Consider the following 6960-nt stretch of genomic DNA (forward strand, 5'->3'; position numbering starts at 1 on the left):
AGTCTCTCCCCAGCCACTGGCCTGGCAAGAGTAGTCAGGGAGGCTCCGTCTTCCCCAGAATCCCAGTACCACCCCACGCTATGCTGAGGACTCTTCCCCAGCTCAGGACTCCCATTTGGTCCTGCAGGCTCTACGTTGCACTGTGGCCATGCTGGCTTCTCATGGTATTACTTGCCCCTCCCCAGTCCCCGCCCCACAGATTGCAGAGATGAGTCCAGAGGATGCTCCACCTGGAGACCCCAAGCTGTGCTGCCGCCCCGCTAACCCTCCCGCTGTACCATGGCCAGTGCTGGGCTGAACTTGTCTTCCTGACTGCCTCTACTTTAGGGGCTTTTCTCCCAGCAAATTCCTAAGTCCATCAGGCAAATACACTTCTGGGTGGGCCCCAGTGCCCCAGCCCAGCCACATCTGAATCCACTTAGCCTCATGCTGGGACCCTTGTCACTACCTTATATTAACCCACCCACCCACCCACCCACATCTTACAGGAAAAACTAGCAGAAAGGGGCCTGAGCATGAGGCCAGGCATCCTGGGCTAGAACTTGGGCCGTGGGACCTCGGAGCCAGCTGCTCAGCCTCATACAGCTCCTCCTTCCCCATCCGCTAAGTGTGGTAACTGCTATCTGCAGCCCAGGTGCTGTCCATCATCCTCTGTATGGGGTGCATACGGCGTAGGATGCATATACAGCCTGGCATGCATTTAGTCCTCAGTGGCTGCTGATGGGATGTGCATTTGAAATGGAAGTCCAGGAAAAAGATGAGATGTGGAGATGAGGATGCAGAAACAGCCATGGGGAAGGCAGACAGAGGCAATGATGCGGAGCTGGGGAGGAGGGAGCGCAGAAGAAAGCTAGGATCTGAGCACCTGCACCTTGTTTCCCAGAACAGCGCCCATTGATCTGTGGCACAAAGGTTGGGGAGGGGTGGACAGGAAGCGGGGAAGTATGGGAGAACCATCTGACCACCTGTCATGGGTGAGACATCGAGACAGAACCAAATCCAAGCATCCTTAGAATCTCCTCCATCCCTGACTGGGAACAGACGCCTTCCCTTCGCTGCACTTGGCCAAGGGCCTCATCACCAACCTAGTGGGAGGAATCGGTGGATCATTCCAGGTTATTCTGGAGACATACCTGTTGGCAATCAAGGCTATTGCGGCATAATTGAGTTAACGCTTTGTAAACTAGACACATATTTGATTCCAAAATACAGACTCACTCATTTTTAACCAAGTCTGGTGCTGTCTTTGTAAAGCCTCAAGTTAAAATAAGCATTTCAGAAAGCACTCTACCAAATGACTTGCACAAGAATATTCATAAGGCAGGCATGGTGGCACACACATGTAGTTCTCGCTACTTGGGAGGCTGAGGTGGGAAGATCACTTGAGCCCGGGAGTTCAAGGCTGCAGTGGGCTACAGTCACACCACTGCACTCCATTCTGAGCAATACAGCAAGACTCTGTCTCTAAATTTTTTTAAAAGAATGTTCACAGCAGCCTTATTTGTATAGATCAAACTGGAAATAACCCAAAAATCCATCAACAGTTGGGCCAGGTGCAGTGGCTGACACCTATAATCCCAGCACTTTGGGAGGCCGAGGTGGGCGGATCACTTGAGGCCAGGAGTTTGAGACCAGACTGGGCAACATGGTGAAAACCCGTCTCTACTAAAAATACAAAAATTAGCCGGGCGTGGTGACATGCACCTGTAGTCCCAGCTACTGGGGAGGCTGAGGCAGGAGAATCACTTGAACCGGGGAGGTGGAGGTTGCAGCGATCCAAGATCACGCCACTGCACTCCAGCCTGCGTGACAGAGTGAGACTCTAAAATAAAAACAAAAACAAACAAACAAAAAGTCCGTCAACAGTTGGATAAATAAATTTGTGGAATATTCCCACAATTTAATACTACTCACTAAAAATGAATCATTGACGCATACAACAGTATGAATGAATCTCACCAATTCAAAGAGGCAAAACTTATCAGTGGTGACGGAGGATGGACTACTGTTCAGCCTCTGTTGGGTACTGGCTGATAAGAGCACAAGTGAGGCTGGGTGCGGTGGCTCATGTCTGTAATCCCAGCACAGCCCTTTGGGAGGCTGAGGCGGGCAGATCACGAAGTCAAGAGATCAACCTGGCCAACATGGTGAAACCCTGTCTGTACTAAAAATACAAAAATTAACTGGGCATGGTGGTGCGTGCCTGTAGTCCCAGCTACTTGGGAGGCTGAGGCAGGAGAATCTCTTGAACCGGGGAGACGGAGTTGCAGTGAGCCGAGATTGCGCCACTGCACTCTAGCCTGGTGACACAGCAAGACTCCATCTCAAAAAAATAAAATAAAATAAAAGCAGAAGGGAAATTTCTAAAGTGCTAGGAGTATTTTAGATCCTGATAAGGGGGTGGCCACATGGGTGTATATACATATATAAAGATTCATCTCACTGTACACTTAAGATTTGGGTTCTCAAAGTTCACTTTTAAGTTAAACCTCAATTTAAAAATATTATTCTTCCAAAAAAATCCTGCAAGAGTTGTTCAAGAGTTCGCACCAGGACAATCCAAGGAACATCCTTATCATAGCACTGGTTTCCCAGGCGACTGACCAGGTGAGTACAAGACCACCAAACCAGCCCGTGGTCCCCCGTGTCTGCCTACCAGGTCTTGATTGCCATACTTCCTGTAGTACAGGTGGTAGCTTTTGCTCCTTGTTCCTTCTCTTTGTTGGGATGGCTTCAGTTGGGATGGCTTCGGCTGCAAATAACACCCAAACAAACATAGTTTGAACAGTAGAGGTTTTCGTCTCACATAACAATAAGTCTGGAGGTGGAGGTTTGAGGGGAGGTTGACAGCTCTGCAACGTTGGGCTGCATATCACATTCTCTGAGAATCTATTGTGTTAACCTTACCCTCCTGATTCCAATATAGTTGCTGCAGGCATCACTTTCCCAGGCAACTGCATCAGAAGATCTGAAGTTGGGGGGAGGGGTTCTCTTCTAAATCAAGACCTCAGGAGACTTCCTTCAAGTCTCATTGGCTAGAGCTGGTCACGTGCCCAGCCCTAATGTTCTTGTTGGCCGAGGTATGAGGGTTGGGCCAGAGATTCACCCCCACCGAGCATGTTGTGCCCTGTATCTGACCACATTTGAGGTTCTGTTGGAAGAAGATGGAAGGAGTGGATGTTGGGTTGGAAACCAGCTGAGCTGCCAGGCCTTGTTGGTTATTTTGTTTTTGAGCTTCTGCATTATTTTTAACTAGAGATATTACATTGTCAAAACAAGTGAGTCATCATGCCCTTCTGACTGAAGCCTGGAGAAGTTTTAATACTTCCATCCAAATTCCCAGGGAGACACAGATGCATGCATGGGATAAGGCAAGGAAATGTTAGGCTGCCCTTGGAAGGGTTGATGTCATCACAGCAGGAGCTGGAATGCTGTGTTTATGGAGAGAGGCTGGGCAGGGGACCCATGCATAGGTCCCATCAGTTACCCATTGGTAACTGATGACTTGTATTCATTTACTAAGTGACAAGCACTCCACTAGGACAGAAGGGAAACAGTCCACAAAACATTAAGGGGAAAAAAACAAATTGAATTGTCCAAATACTTCTTACATGACCCCAACAGGGAGGGGAGCCTTCTCTTGACCCCTACTGGTCAGTGAAATGGCTCGAGAAGCCGTGGGAACACCAGGCCCGGAAGCAGGATACCAGCATTCTGACTGTAGCTGAGTCACTCGCTCTGGGCCTCACTTTCCTCCCTTGTAGAATCAGCATTGGTGTCAAGGTCAAGATCCTTGCAGCTCTGATCTTCTGTGACTGTAACCTTGCACTGCAATGGCAAGCAGGATCTAAAGGTCTGAAACCAGCAGCCCTCTGGATCCTGGTCATTTGATTTAGGCTGATGAAAATAATGTAGTGGTGGTGATGATGATACCCTGCATGCTGAACCCTTGCTCAAAGCCCTTGCCATGCTTTGGTCTACATGTATTACCTCATTTAATTCCCTCAAAAACTATGGAATAATTATGTTTATTGTCCCCATGTAACAGATGAGGCAACTGAGGCTTAGGGAAGCTCCTGGCTAAGGTCACTTTTGTCGTGCCAAACCCCAATCATCTCCCATGGGCATGGCACCAGTTTCAGTAGCCTGAAGAAGAGACCCAGAGCCAACAAATGAGACATGGGATTTTATCAGGCATACAAGGCAGAGAGCCCAGGAGCAGTGAGCTGGACAGGAGAATCACAGTGGCTTGCAAAAGGCATGCACTGTACACAGCATTTTCACTTAGCACCCGCCCCCTAATGACCTCCACCCGCCAACCTTCATCTAGCCCAACTCAAAGGGCCTCAATCCCCTGTATGGCCCACGCTCCACAGGACAGGCTGGGTGCTCAGATGTTCCTCATAGATAAGAAATGGATCTCCACATAGGACACTCCCAGATGCTTCGCTGGGAACTCCGAACTGCACTCAGGGCCATCTGTCATACAGGGTCATTCTCAGGGTATGCTTAAAGTTTTCTTTAATTTTTATATTTATTTCAGTAGTTTTTGGGGAACAGGTGGTGTTTGGTTACATGGATAAGTTCTTTAGTGATTTCTGAGATTTTTGTGCACTCATCACCCAAGCAGTGTACACTGTACCCCATGTGTTTGCACAGGGTACACTATTCATTTCTATTTTTTAATTTTTTTGAGATGGAGTTTTGCTCTTGTTGCCCAGACTGGAGTGCAATGACATGATCTCGGCTCACTGTAACCTCTGCCTCCCGGGTTCAAGAGATTCTCCTGCTTCAGTCTCCCAAGTAGCTGTGATTACAGGCATGTGCCACCACATCTGGCTAATTTTTTTGTATTTTTAGTAGAGATGGGGTTTCACCATGTTGGTCAGGCTGATCTCAAACTCCTGACCTCAGGTGATCCACCCATCTCGGGCTCCCAAAGTGCTGGGATTACAGGCCTGAACTCATGACCTCAGGTGATCCACCATGCCCAGCCTGTACAGTGTACACTGTTCAAACCATGTGTAGTGTTTTATCCTCACCCTGGCTCCCACCCTACCCTCCCAAGTCCCTAAAGTTCATTATTTCTTATGCCTTTGTATCTTCATACCTTAGCTCCCACTTTTAAGTGACAATATACATATTTGGTTTTCTATTCCTGAGTTACTTCACTTAGAATAATGGCCTCCAGCGCCATCCTAGTAGATGCAGAGGACATTGTTTCGTTCCTTCTGGGTGAGTAATACTCCACGGTGTATATTGTATATACCACATTTTCTTTATCCACTCATTGGTTGATGGGCCTTGGGTTGGCTCCATATCTTTGCAATTGCAAATTATGCTGCTATAAATGTGTGTGCAGGTATCTTTTTCATTTGACTTTTCCTTTGGGTGGGTATGTTTAAGTTATTGTTATCAAGTGCATTTACCACACTACTTGTTATAGACTGAATTGTGTTCCCCTTATCCCCACCCCCACTCCTATGTTGGGGCCCCGACCTCCAATGTGACTATATTTAGAGACAGGACCTTTAGGAGGTATTAAGGTTGAATGAAGTTACAAGGGTGGGACCTCAATGCAGTATGACTGATATCCTTATATAAGAAGAGAAAGAGACAAGAGGGGTGCACTCATAAAGAAGAAAAGCCATGTGAGGACATAGCGAGAAGACACTGTCTGTAAGCTGAAGGGGTGGCCTGCCCCTCCACACCTGTGGGTATATCTTGTCAGGTGGGATGAGAGACTGAGCTAAGAAATAAAGTATACAGTATACACAGAGACAAAGTATAGAGAAACAACAGTGGGCCCGGGAGACCGGCGCTCAGCCTACCAAGGACCTGCACTGGCACTGGTCTCTGAGTTCCCTCGGTTTCTATTGATTATTATTTTCACTATCTCAGTAACAGGAATGCTGTAGGAGAGCAGGGTGATAATAGGGAGAAGGTCAGCAAGAAAACATGTGAGCAAACGAATCTGTGTCATAATTGAGTTCAAGGGGAGGTCCTATGCCTGGATGTGCACGCAGGCCAGATTTATGTTTTTCTTCGCCCAAACATCTCAGTGGAGTAAAGAATAACAAAGCAGCATTGCTGCCAACATGTCTCACCTCCCGCCACAGGGCGGTGTTTTTCCTATCTCAGAACTGAACAAATGTACAATCGGGTTTTATACCGAGACATTCAGTTCCCAGGGGCCGGCAGGAGACAGTGGCCTTCCTCTATCTCAATTGCAAGAGGCTTTCCTCTTTACTAACCCACCTCAGCACAAACCCTTTACGGGTGTCAGGCTGGGGGACAGTCAGGTGTTTCTCATCCCACGAGGCCATATTTCAGACTATCACATGGGGAGAAACCTTGGACAATACCCGGCTTTCCAAGGCAGAGGTCCCTGTGGCTTTTCACAGTACATTGTGCCCCTGGTTTATTGAGACTAGAGAATGGAGATGACTTTTACCAAGCATACTGCTAGTAAACATTTTGTTAATAAGGCACATCCCACACAGCCCTAAATCCCTTAAACGTTGATTCCATATAACACATGTTTTTGTGAGCTCAAAGTTGGGGCAGTGACTGGGGCAAAGTTACAAGTTAACAGAATCTCAGTAAAGCAATTGTTCAAGGTACAGGTCAAGATGGAATTTCTTTATGTCTTCCCTTTCTACATAGACACAGTAACAGTCTGATCTCTCTTTCTTTTCCCTACAGTAAGCCAAGGAGAGGCCTCAGGAGAAACCAACCCTGCCCATACTTGATCTTGTCTCCAGAACTGTGAGAAAATAAATGTCTGCTGTTTAAGCCTCCCAGTCTGTGTTATTTGTTATGGCAGCCCAAGTTGACCAAGACATCACCCAACGGCAAAACCCGCATTTGAACCAGACAATCTGACTCCATGTTAAGGCCTTCATCATCTACAACTGAATCCTTTGATAGGAGAGATGGGTAGGAGGCATCCTAATGGCT

General features: G+C 47.5%; 1 pseudogene; it reads right to left on the reverse strand.

The window, feature by feature from the left end:
• Positions 1-5827: 5827 nt before the first annotated feature.
• On the reverse strand, positions 5828-6510 carry LOC140712471 (uncharacterized; annotated as a pseudogene).
• Positions 6511-6960: the final 450 nt, after the last annotated feature.

Source organism: Chlorocebus sabaeus, chromosome 9, assembly GCF_047675955.1.
Source record: "Chlorocebus sabaeus isolate Y175 chromosome 9, mChlSab1.0.hap1, whole genome shotgun sequence".
NCBI lineage: Eukaryota > Metazoa > Chordata > Mammalia > Primates > Cercopithecidae > Chlorocebus > Chlorocebus sabaeus.